At 45.2% G+C, this 13,794-nt stretch overlaps 1 long non-coding RNA gene across 1 annotated transcript in view; it reads left to right on the top strand.

Annotated features, from left to right (window-relative positions):
* Nucleotides 1-12,930, top strand: part of LOC128874125 (uncharacterized) — a 31,923-nt gene extending 18,993 nt beyond the window's left edge. Inside the window, exon 3 of the long non-coding RNA XR_008456578.1 lies at nt 11,798-12,930. This is a non-coding gene — a long non-coding RNA (uncharacterized LOC128874125). The remainder of the gene's footprint in view (nt 1-11,797) is intronic.
* The last annotated feature ends 864 nt before the right edge of the window (nt 12,931-13,794 follow it).

Raw genomic sequence — 13,794 nt, 5'->3', positions numbered from 1 at the left:
CTTTCTGATAATAAAGCACATTGATTGCTCCCACAAAAGTTGTACGACTCCTCTCTGCAAATAAATGGGAAATTTCCTTTAAAAACTCCCAAGATTAACTTCTACACCCAATACGATTGTCCCATTTGTCCGTTTCTCGAAGGTGTCTCAGTAGTGGGAACTTGAGAATATAACTGCTCGTTTGATCCAGCCTAACACTGGTGATCAAGTCAGAGGCTCGAAATTGTATCTCGACCGTGACAATGCTCCCTCTTGTAGCTGCTGATCGAATTGCATTCTTGGTGCTAGAACCGATTCGAAATCACGTGTCACGTATTACCTCCGATGCGTTTTCTCACGCGGTCGGTCGAAGCACGGCAAAGGATTGGGAGGGTTGTAGATAATACGCGGGAAGACGAAGTAGCAACGGAAGGCGGGGTAACAGAAAATCTTGGCCTGTACCATCGTAAATTGAACGAGGATTTGCTGCGACCACGAACTTCCACCGCAAGTGAATGCATATCGCGGTGCACATCGGCGCGATATCGATGGTAATACACGTATCCTCTGATTTAAATTACTCAGAACCGCCGGGGCACCGCGGCAATTTACAAGTTGCCCCCTCCCACGGAACTATCCTCGCCGCGGATCTGCATAAACAATGCGCAAATAACTGAATATCGTGAGAATTAACGAAGACAGACACTGGAAAGAAGAGGGAAAGTCGAGAAAATTCGCACGGGAAAATTGAGACAATAGGGTGGACATTAATTTGTTGCATCATTTGCTTGGGAATCGTGATGGGCGAAGTTACAGTTTGTCAGAAGCGAAGAAGTAACTGTAAGTTGGTTAATTGTTTATGAGGAAGGTCGAGAATTTGCGTCTTTTTTACTTTGCATTCTGTATATGAAGTTGTCTCCAAACAAATATATGTTTATTTCATTTCATTTTGCTGTAAGGGTTGATGGAGGCAGGTATCGAGTGCTAATTGGTTGTTCTATTATGTGAAAATTCTGTTGTCCAAACACTTCCGTCCCCGATTCTACCGAACTTACAAAATGTAGGAGCACGTGCCATTGAAACTACCACGGTAGTAGATAGAAGAAGAATCGAGGTGGCTGTGGCACGTACGTATGCTACGTCGAAGCGTATAGGATCCTTGAGATGAAACGCAGTCCGATCTGTCGAGGGCGTGATTCTATTTTGATATCAGCCCTCCCGTAGTTCTACGTAGATACCAATCTCTAGAACACAGGATGCATCGAACCTGAACCGCATCTCGCCATTGTATTTTCACAATCGAAATAACACTATTTATTCCACTGGAGTTTGAATGGCTACACAATCAAAAAACAATGTATAATTGTATATTGTATCCGAGTGAAAAATGTATATCAATAATGTATGATTTATTATTGTCCTCCGCGAAATATGTGTCCTCGTGGCCCGCAGCTGCAAATCTCGTTTCAAGCGATCAGTCATCGAGATTACCTTCCGACTATTTAGCAGGTGGTTTTGCGGAGGCAAGGGTTGGGCTTCGTTCACATACAGATTATACCTAGAATGCTCGTCTTCCTCTATTGTTTTTTTCCTCTTCCCTCGTACCCACCCACAGCTATCAGCGTGGCACTTTCGTATTCTTCCTGTGTCACATGTATACGGTACAATAGGTGCACCTTTCGAGAGGTAACACCGTTAATTGGGGACTAAACATTCGTAGCAGCGAAACGGGCAGGCAGTAGGCGCAGTACTTTAATTGTCGCCTTCCTCCTCAGGACTGTATGGCATGCCAACCATGAAGCAATAGTTGCTCGTATGAAAACTCGCTCCTTGCAAAGGATGTGAAATGCTCACCGTGACCGCGACCGAGGCGTGCAATTAGTACTTTTGTCAATAGATTATCTACACAGGAAGACCTCTGGGGTAGCTCCTTTTCCTTTGACCTTTGGAGTGACTGCTTCTCAATGAGAGTATCGGTATAAGTAGCTCATCGTCGACTCTGGCCAAACTGCACTCGTTGTCTTAAAATTAATTTATAATATATCAAAATATCAGGTAGACTGGAAAGTAATATCGTTTCTTTTATTAGGTTGTCCCGAAAATTTCTTTTGCGAGTTGCACTCAATTATTTGATGTGGTCGTGCTTATACAAACAGACAATCTAATTTCATAGATATTCATGTCGTAACAGTAATGGAGCAAAATGAATCGTGCACAATTCAGTAATGTAACATAAAACATAAAACATTGTGCATGTATTACTTATTAATAAAGCGAAAGAAACTTTTGTGACAACCTAATATATTAAGTTCGAACAAGTTTTTAATATATTTCTATTTTTATTTAATCGCCCTCGTTATCAACATCCTTTTGCTATCTAGTGCGCAAATTTTGATTGCCAGATCGGTAAAAATCAATGAGCTGATGAGTGATAAACAAGTATCTAAAATTGCAAAAACGACATTACTTTCCAGTCCACCTAATAATACATCAAAATATGTACCAAATTCGTCCCAATAGTGTTGCCTCTAACCACCCCTTCACCATCAAACGTACCAACAGGAACACCCTATCTATTCTGCTACTATCTCACGTGGAAAAGGTAAAGAGCATCTCCATCGGTCCCTCGTCCTAGTAGGTTATTTAGTCCCAGTAACTCCTGTGCACCGAATTCGTCCCAGCAACGTCGCCTGCGGCCGTCCACCGTGGGCCAAGAGTTCACCGTATCTGTTCAGCCTACTCCACGCAACGTGGCCCTGGCGGATCGGTCGGTGAGCCGTTCCAGGATAAGTGGCGAGGTGCACAAGGAAGAGGGGGTCCATCGAGCAGCCACCGTCGTCGCCGCGGCGCGTTAAGCCAGTAGGTAGAGCCTAAGTCACCGGCAACAACGAACGTTCAGAGAGCTCAGTGATTACGAGGCTGATTGGCCGCCGCCGAGATGAGACGGCGGCGTCCGTCCTGTCGACCGCAGCTCGTGACGGAACAAGCGCGCACAGGGCTTTTCTTATTTATTCGTACTGTGCTCGTGGCCACACTCTGGCGAGGCTTCGCGACTGCAACCGGAATACGGCTGCCAGCGAGGAGAGTTGTCCGTCGTACCGAAAGAGGAAGCGGGACAACCGGGGGAAAAGAAAATGGAAAGAAGGGAGGAGGAAATATGCCCTTAGCCACCGTATATAATTTCATATCCTGGCGACCCGTTGCGCTGCGTAGGGATAGGCGCCACGCCCACCTGTGTGTCCCTTGGGCTGGCGCCCATCGTGTCTCCTTTCGCTTCACCGACGGCTGCTGAAACTTCTGCGTTTCGCTGGCTTCTTCCTTCGTCTCCTGTTCATCTACGGTCCTCCCTCCGCGTTTCCTGTCTTTTTCTATCGTTCCTCCGGCTATCCGTCTCGATTGTTCCCTTGCTTCTCGCTTTCTTTTATTTTTCTTTATTTTTCTTTTCTTCCCTTCGCGCCCGCGCCCCCTCTTCCGTCCTCTGCTCTGTCAACTCCGCTCCATCACAGGCTCGGGGTCTTGAATCCGCTCAATTTCCGCGACAGCGTCAGCGAATCTGCGAAACCGCAACGCGCGACGACCTAACTGCTTTTCGTTTGAGCCCTCAAAGTTAGCCGGTACGCTCCTACGGGCGTCTTTCTCGGCTTACCGTCGACCGGTCAGCCGCGTGCGGTTCCATTTGATGCGATCCGTGAAACGACGATTCCTCGGGGTACAATGATCCTTGCGTTCAAATTTCTTCAGGATTCTTGCGTGTCACGCTGGTGAATAGCGTTCGGTGTAGAGATCGTATTGGAGGAGGATGGGTGACTCTGATCGGGGGGTGCTTATCTGTACTGACCTTGATGCGCAATGACGTTTACTGGTTGGTACTAACTGAGGATCTCGGGTGTAAGTTGTGGAATTTGGTTGCAATACTCTGACGTTCTTTCAGGATGAGTATCGATTGATCAGACTTGATATTGACGTTGAAGATCTGGCAATTTATTTAAATTTATTCTTAAAGTGAACAATATAAGATACTTTAGTTGACGAGAGTTTCAATTTTCCTTTATTGAATCTCTTACATTTGCAATTGCTATTTACTATCCCAGTAATTGGTATTTCATAAACTTCAAAAGTCCCCTTCGAACGAGGCTTCTTCCTCCGATAAAAATAATAGCTTCCCTTAAAGTATAATAAAGGCCTGGAAAAATTCAACGAGATAATATGGCTTGAATGTCCAGTTTATGAGAATAATGTCGTATTATTCTACAAATTCGCTACACGATCCAGGTGAACGTCTTTCAGAAGAAAGTCTGCGTCATAATATCTACTTTTACTTCGTTGTCTCCTCATCGAGAAGATGCATAAAACGCAAATAAGGTAGAAGGTAGGAAACCGAAGGAAAGAAAGCAAACTGCACGCACAAAAGCAAGATAAATATGAATAACAATCAAACGATTCCCGCAAGAATCGCTTTACCGAATAGAGTTGCAAGACGTATTGTAGCAAGACGTATTGTAACGATAAAAAAAAATATTACGAGAAATGATTAAGACCGTCCTATTACCGCGAGGAAAATGTTTGATGAATTAATATTTTTAAAAACCTTACTTCTTGGAAGTATTATCGCGTTCACAAAAGATTACTGTAGCAGGAAAAACTGGTCCACCAATAAAATAAAGTGGAGGCGGATATATTAACGATGAAGAATCCCCGTTGCGACGTCGTACTGCAGAAATGTTACTGGAATTGAATGAACAGGAAATGTCAACGATGAGTACTAACTTTGTTAAGATTACTTTTCGATGTATAATTATATTAATATTTCTAAAAGAAATCGTGTATTTACATTTCCACATAAAATGGTTATCGGATAGAATAAAACGATCAAGATAAAATTCAGAAAGGCTAGAAGATAATAATAAAAAAATAGTTTTCCGAACAGGATGGATGAACATTCAAGAATTACGTGTTATTTCTAAATTCCGAAAGGATATCTACTTTGCTGTGTATCATGCAAGAACGAAGAAAAGGTCGAAGGTAAACGAACATATCGATACAGGGTTTACAGAATTGTGCCATTGGTCTTACCACTGATTGCGTCCTCACGTACGGTTCGAATTGCCGAAGAAAATTGGCCGCTGGGGCAAAAAATCCAGACAAGGCTGTAAAACAAGATCGTCGAAAAAAGTAAGAAGTGGAACGAATGGAAAGGATGAAAAGGGGCGATTCTATAGCCGCAACATCGATTGAGCGAGATTTGCAAAAGAAGCAACCACAGCATGCGTGGAGTTATTTGTCTTATTATTCCTAACATAACGTCGTAGACAAATTTCAGTTTTTCAAACGTGACACTCGAGCATAACTTTAACTTTGTTATTATTAACTTGGTGGCATTCGGAATACAGGGTTACAGAATATAAAGAAACAGTGCACATTAAATTCGGTCAAAAACACGGTCGAAAACGTCTCAAAAAAATAATTCACCGAGTAAATGAATGTATCACTCATTCTCGGTACACCTCACCAGCGTTCCTCTCCTTTCATCCAACCCCCCCCCCCCCCCACACGTGTAGGTATCCTTGAAGAGGTCACCAGGTGCAGCAGGCAACAGGGTTGGACGTTTCAGGTAGCAAGGTTGCGTCTGCGACCTCCGTGGGCAATTCATTTTATTCTCCTGCCCCCTCTGCCCCAGAGCAGGGAATAAGTACAAGAAAATAACCGCACATATCCACGCGTGCGGGAAAAGTGCAGGTGCAGCAGAAATGGACCCTGGCGGCGAGGAAGAGTAAGAACGATGGAAGGACAAGCCCGTGGCCGCAACGCCGATGACGGAACCTTTACAAAAGGGCAGAGAGGTTCTCCGAGGGGAGGGGGTCTCGGAGGAGAAAAACGAAGCACTCGTGGAGTCGTCTGCGGCAGAGATACCAGAGCACACACGACGAGGAAGATTATTGTGTAGCGCGAGAGGGTAGGGCATGACCCTGGGCGGCCGCGAGGATCGGTACCGCAGCATCCTAGCCGCCACCATCTACGTCCATACGTCTAACACACGAGCACCGCACACGTTCAGCCTCGACCACCGATCCGCAACAACGACGTGCACTCGAGGAGCATAAGACCAGCACACGCGGTCTCGTGAGAGCCAGGAAACACAATGTACCGTCGCTGGACTTCTTAATCGCTCTTGATCCTCTCGTTCTCCGATCCCCTGCATCGCTCCATGACGATACAGATGTCTCGTAACCTGGATAAAATCAAGAACAACAAATATTCAAGAAGAAGAAATCAATAAATCTTAATAAATCCTTGTATTATATATATATATATACCAGGCTGTATTTTGGATTCTGTGAAATTATGACCACGTCTTAAAGATTTTCTTTTGCAGTACTGCCGTAAAATTCGCAGTTTCGACTAATTTCCATGCTAATCTGCACGCCGCGCTCTGTTTCTTCCATTAAGATCCGATGCTTGTGACCAATTCAGCGTGAACACAGGAAAGTTTATTGGATCGTTCCATTAGAAAGCTGAAGAACGCAATCGATAAAATTTAATGACCATCTCTTCGCGAGCCGATGACAGTGACAAGATCCGAGAAAAACGACAACGTCATCTTGTCTTGGGATTAAGATGAATATACGAAGGACTGGTACAGAATATTAAATTGTACGAAGACAAATTGAAGATAGTAAGGATGTCGGAAATTACATTCGAGCGATTGCGAAGTAAATATTCATGTATTGTATACAACCAACGCTCACTCTCCTCGTAGTCCTCTAATCGAAACATCTCATTTCTCTTTAGACAAATTCCAAAAGCAACGAAGTAAGTGAACATCGTAGATGGTCCAAATATGTAAGTAACTCGCTGTTAGGCGAGCCGCGCGGTCCTCCGCGGCACAGACATAGGCGTCATGAAAGCGAGCAAACACAATGCCCGTCACGGATTTCTTAATCGCTCTCGATCTATCTGTACCGTAATATCAGCACCGGTACACGTGCATTACACATGTATGGATCTTACGCGGACACGTACGTGTTCGGCGGTATACATCCCGCATGGGTTTCTCGCTGTACCTACAGCTTACCCCCTCGTTCCACGGGTCAATGGCTCTGCGCCTCGACTTTGCTCCGATCTGCTTCGCTTCGCTCTGCTTCGTACCCACTTCTTTTTTTCCCCCCTTGGTGCCTCCTCCTCGGCGAGAGAGGCATCGGTCTCCTCCCCACATACGATGCTTCGGCTGAACTTGGTTCGTTCGTTCGTTCGTTCGTTCGTTCGTGTTACTCTTGGCGAGAGCACCCTGCCGTTTCGGAGACTTCAATGCGCGACAGCTCCTCTTTTCTCCACTCGCCTCTCTCTCCTCTCTGGCACCTCTTCCGCGTCGTCGTTCATCCCCACCAGCCACCTATCGCCTACTCTTTCGTCCGGCTCGTTCCTTCCCCTTTTCGCGGTAACGTATTTCCCTGGACAACGGCCACGAGTCTGCGTCGGTCTGCGATTCGTCGGTTCACCCATTATGCATCACTTCCGAGATAAAAAAAAAGAAAATTTAGTTCGCGATGGGACGGGTCTGTATTTTCATTAGGTTTATAAATACCGAGTCTTGAAAGCTTGGATTTAGGGAGATACCTGAGTTTTCCATGGTGGATTCTGGAGCTTTTCCGATGTCAGTTGTTGGTTATCGGGACGTCGAGATCGGTGCGTTATTCGAACTCTGAAGATGCTAGGCCCAATGCTGACGAATCGTCAGAGTAATCAATTCTCAGATTCCTGATCTCAATGTACATACACATACCGTGTTCCGTGGGCAGGCGAGAATAGTTCCACTCTGTTCATTGTGTCACAGCGATCATCGTGAAAAGAGCGCGCAATGTGCCTAGAATCTACGTGTTACAAAAGTAATATTTGCATCTGTAATATAGCTAGCTAGACAGTCTTTCATACACTAATTGCAAAAGGATGTAGGACCAGGTTATTAAGAAGGATATTGTTGACGTCTTAATCGTTCCTGTCCAAAAAACGATGCTTTTTATAGCTGGGTTAACGTCCAATTGAAGACGCTTTATGGCTCTTTCACGACACTGAAACGTTTAGTGCGAACTCTTTTTCGTTTCTTTCCCTTGGACGACCGGGCATCACGAAAAGTACGAATCTGTCCTTAATTTATGCGCAGAATTCATTTATTATTATAAACATTGTAGCGCGTCGCAGACTAAAACACGAATGAATTCCATAATTTTGTGTTTCCGATAAAACGATGTCGAGCCAGTTGGAGGGTCTAGCATGCCATGTAGCTGCGGAATGTTAAGTAGCGAGCTTCGACGAATTGTAACGCGAACAGTATTGCATCCACATTCGGAGTGTAGGCTTCTTTGAAATGAGCAACGACCTGTGTACGGTGTGGCTTGCAAAAACGTAATTGGTGGCCACTGAAGCTGTGATTATTTGAGTAGAATTTCACGGAATGGAGCTAAATGGGTTTGAGGAACAAACAATTTGCGCTGGCCAGCACCAGCTGATTGCTCATAAAGTCGTGTAAGTACAAAGTATCGGTAGATGTTTGTTCTTTGCTGGTCCGGCGCAATCATCGTTCTTCATCCTTGATTCTCTCCTGACGGATTCTTCGATTCCAATCAAAGTTTCGCACTTTTCCACCTGTGCTCATTAATCACCGCTGCAAATTAAAAAATATCTATTTATCTTACCTGGCTCGAAGCCTTTCGTTGTGTAATAAATAAAGCTTCCCTATCGATATTAATCGCACTAATTGAAAGTATATAAACAGAGTCGGGCCATTAAAAAGTAAATTGAAATAAAATCCGGCAAGAAAAGCAGATCGACGGGCTTTGCCTTCGTGCTCAGCTTCGCAGAATAAAAATTGATAGAGTAAATTAATTATACCAATTAGTAACATAAGTAGGTCCGCGTCCTACAATTCATCGAAGAATCAACAATTATCCTGCTCCGTCCCATCTTTTAGTATCATGTTTCGCGGTATAATGGACGCTTGAACTTTCCATCAAAAGGTTCCCTCAAACGATACTTTTTTATTTATTACGTGTAACCACCATCGGCCAGATATCGAAGTGACCACAAAGGCAATAATCCATCTTTGATGCAGACATGTACTGCCGCATCGGGTCTTTGATTGGGTATAGGAACAAAGTACAAGGAGCGGTTTTATTTCCTTTGCTCGATATTTACATCGAGATGTTCGACGATCAATCGAAATATTAAATTCCTTTAAAATATTCGCCCGCCCAGTTCGAAATAAAAGACTCAACTATATCTTATTCATAGGATGCATTATGAAACTAATAATCGATCGGAATGCGACCCCGGTTTTTCATTCATTTCGCCCAGCCAATCGTCGCGCGATCCTCGTCCATGCAAATGGCATTCTTGAAATTTTCTCGACTTTGTTGTATACCCTCGCGAACGATCGTGTATACGAAAAGAAGGACGCGTGTGTGGCGTCGCAAGAAACATACAGCGACCCATATACATAATGCATCCAATCTTGCTACGTTCCAGTTAGCGGAAACGCGACTGGTTTCCATTCGTCTTCTCGGAAAGGAGACAATAAGGAAGTCGGTTGAAAAATTCACTCCACTTAGGCTGATCGCACATAAATATGCTGAACTTTACCCGTAACTAGGCATGCCGATGATTAAGACACGAACTCGCGGTCCGCGATTTCGAATCATCATCGTTCGACGACCCCGGCCACAACACCGTCATTGTCTAGCGCCGATTCTGCTGAAAAACGATAGAGTTGCGACACATGGATTCTGGCATAAATGATCTTCGAATCGTAGACTCGACAGACACACACTCGCGAGTGATAATTTGAATGCGATGAATTTATCGGTGGATTTATCGATGGTATCGATTCATCGAATTGCTAGATCGTCGCTCAAGGTTAAGAAATCGCGTGTACACCGAATCTAAAAGAGACGAAGAGGTGGTGGGGTCCACCTGGTGTCCATCGACTGCTGGCTGGTTCCCCTGAGCCCCCCTTGTGCTCCTCGGAAACAAGAAACAAACTGTAGCATCGGGACGGTGAAGGCGTCCACTTGTGGGAACCATCGTGCACCATACCGTGCTCTCTGGACCACGAAGTGAAAGGTCTGACTCAGAGTTAACTGACTGACTTGCAGTGTATTTGAAGTGTACGAGCCGTGTGGTGCAAGGTGATGTATCCCTACCGACTCTCTTGCGGGAAACCCACGTAGAGGTGCACGCACACGCACGACTAGCGAATTTGATGGCGCACGTGAACCCGTGGATACCCTGTACACGGTCTTTTACATGCGTCGTTACATGTGTACTTTGCATACGTGCGTACAGTCAGCCACAGTCGCAATCCCACGGGAGTACATTGTAGATAAGGTTGGATTGGAAGTGAGGTCACTTGGATGTTGAGACCCACAATCTTCTAATGCAGCAGTGAATAAATGTGAGGTCATCGCTTTCCTCTTGACACTTACGATATTACCAATAAATTGGCAATTCCACTTTTGTTTCTTTTGAACATATAAGGTATAACCACAACAGCATCAGCATCCCATATAAATGCTACCGATTTTCAATGAATTTCACGTGTTACAAGCACATCTAGCCACCGTTTCCCACAATCGCTGACCGATTTTGACTGCGCCTGACTGTATGTACATACGGGACGTTACGGCCTCCATAGTAATCGGCCATAAACCGCGAAACTATCCTTACGCACGCAGCCGAGATGCTTCTCCACCCTGTCCTGCACCTGCACTCAATCTTCTTTGTCTATCGGAATCGTTGTGTTTTCTCGGATACCACGGCAAGTGGCGGAACGCAGTTGGAAAGGAATTGCGCGTGTCTTCGTCCCGGAGGATCGAAACAAAGCGTTTCATTGTCCTCCACGGTTAGGCTCGTGTATGCGGGATCGTGGCAGAGTGCCGAGATTGAAAGTCGTTTGGCGGATTTGTCGGTTAGAAGTTTTGATTGCTTCGATCCCCGCTATAATTTCGCTTACTTTCCGTCCGTAGTGGGACGTTCTAACTCCTCGAGGGTTAGGTGTATATTTATGGCCTGGGAAATCATGTAATTTAGCAGGGAATCGTTCGAATAACATAATACAACCGGGTGATGTGGCCGCGGAATTTGATGCGTCGTTTGTGTGTTTACGAAGCTTGATCTTAATTGGCTGCGGCTTCCACGGGTGGCGTGCGGTTTATTTGTAGTTGCTTTATTGAAAATTATGCGCGCGACAATGGTGTGCCGTGTAAATCTATTTACAGGGAGAAACTGAGGAACGGGTAGGGCAGCTCTTCGAGGAGCGATACTTGGCTAAAGTTTTCCTTGATATCGAGGATAGCACTGCTTTCCTCTGGTGGAAACAATCAACTGATTTGGGGGTATAGTGTGCTAAGAGTTATTACAATAGTTCCTTGATTCTTTGTATAAGGCCATTTTGATGAGTGAAATTAAGATTTCACGATTATTGGAGAAAGTCGGGGCTGAAAACTCTTGCAATCGAGGTTTCTGCAACGTTGTGCATTTCTGCAACTCCATGCCTATTGAAGAAATTTTATTAAATGAAATAATAATCTATTTATAATAAATATACGCGTGGAATTTTACAATTCTCACAGTAAATTTAATAATGCTTCAACCTAACGTTTCCATCTTCTTACGAGATGTTTGGTACTCATTGAACAATCAACCCTCAAAGATCCTACATCAAGTACAGCTCCACAGAAACGTACTGATCGTTAAACCTAGCCTTGCTATTTAATTCTCAACTCATACAACAACCGCGAAATTAAAAAAGAAAACCTTTTCATTCCAGGTAGCTCCCGAAGTCCAGGGTTCACCTTCGAAGCTGCAACCCCAAACGAAGTAGATAGTCCCAAACGTCTCGTAACTCTCCTGCGTCATCCTTCGTGTCTCCGCGCGGATTTCAAATTCTTGGCACGTCGATATATCAAGCAACGAGGTGTTAAGCAATGTTCGACCAAGGATTACCATCAACCCGATCAACAGACATCGGAACGCCTTCGACGAGGATTCCGTAATTACTGGTTCCGCAAGTTCGGGTTCGTCTCATCGCGCGGAACGTCTGCGGGGATCTCGTCGAGGGGCGGGGGTACGAGATGCCCGGTGGAGAAAGAAAAAAAAAAGAAAGAAAGAAGAAACGAAGACGAGCGAAATCGAGCAACCAGGGTTCGGAAACGTCTCAGCGTCTTTCACCGGCGAGCTTTCATTTCGCATTTAATCCTGGAACTACCCTCGTGTATTCCGCCAGCGAACGGAGCGCAAAATACGCGAAAGACCAAAGACAACGCCCTTAGGTACTTATATACGATGTTGGTGGTAAAGATGAGACGTAAGAAGCGAGGGGGTTGTGAGTGCTCGAAGGTGGAACGGGGAAGGATGGAGATGAGGACGGGCGCGGGGGAGGCGGTCGGGGAGGGCCAGCTAGGTATGTATAAGCAGAAGAAAGCGCGGGTCGATTAAAAGTAGCGAGGGTGTTTCTCCTCTCGTTACCGGAGAGCGAGCCAGAAACAGCGGCCGAGGGATGAAAGAAGGAGAGCGACGAAAAAGGACGAAGCCTTGGTCTGAAAGTCGAACGAAGATGGATAGACCGGGAAGAGGTTAGCATAAAAAGAGAGGGAGAAGTCGGAAGGTGGAAGAAGGTGGGCAGCGGCGTAAGACGAAGAGTTTGGTAGGGAGGGAAGGGGATGAGAGAGGCGACATGGGGTTGGAAGAAGAAAAGGGCTACAAAGCAAACGCGATGAACAGAGAAGGGAGTTGGCAGTTCCGATCCGGAGGGGTTCGTGGAACGCCGCCTATGTCGGACCAAGAAGGGAGGAGAAGAGGAGACTCAAGAATCTCAACCTTTATTTGGATTTAAGTAAGGAAAAGGGTTGTAAGATATGTCGGATCTGGTGGATTCGGGACTGGACCGAGGGAGGGTGGAGTTCTCGCGACGGTGCGCCGCATACGGAACAAGCTCGAGGTACGTGAATGTAAATTTTATGATCAAAGTGGAGGATTAATACGGAAGCAATGCAATCCTCCGCCGCGACCGGCGACGATCACTGTTTGTGGTTGTACCGTCCTCCTGGGTTTTCAACGGATTTCAGGAGGCGTCTTTGTGTCGTCCTTCGGAAATTCTATAGATTCGTTAAAGCTACTTATTTCGAACCTAACGGGAGGAGGAGTTTTGGTACTTTGGGAGTGGGATTATGGCACTTAAACGCAATTAAATTAATTTATACGCGTTGCCATCTCGTCGTCAGAGAGGGGTGCATAAGCCAACGTTGCTGGAATTTTATTTTGTCGTTGTTTATTCATTCGCGATTTGATTGAAAGTGAAGAAGATGGGAAGGTGTTATTCTTGGATACGGAGATGGGGAACAGATGTAAATAAGGAAGGAATTTTATATGAAATTTGTTACACGCTGTTACAAAGTAGAAACGATGTAGACGATATAAATGACAATATCGATACGACTATGTGACGATACAGATGACAATTGATCATTCGAAGAAGCTAGATAAGTTTGAGAAACACCCTTGCAAAGTGGAAACTTTCAGCTCGCAAAGCTCGCAACCGAATTCGCGTAGATACGTTCGGTGCAGCAAATATTTCGCCTGTTCTCGTTCAGGATAATTCTCCGTACGATGAAAAAGGTTCGTGACTCGGAGCACGGTGGAATCTCTTAGATAAACCCAGAAAAGCAACGCTCGGAACAGAAACAATTTGCTCGATGTCCAGGCGGTCGTAAAACGTCGAGAGGAATAGCAACAATCCCGGGAACAACGATTCGAAAAGTTCGTTCG

Source organism: Hylaeus volcanicus, chromosome 3, assembly GCF_026283585.1.
Source record: "Hylaeus volcanicus isolate JK05 chromosome 3, UHH_iyHylVolc1.0_haploid, whole genome shotgun sequence".
Lineage (NCBI taxonomy): Eukaryota > Metazoa > Arthropoda > Insecta > Hymenoptera > Colletidae > Hylaeus > Hylaeus volcanicus.
Note: the sequence above shows the minus strand (reverse complement) of the source record. Positions and strands in the feature narration are given on the sequence as shown.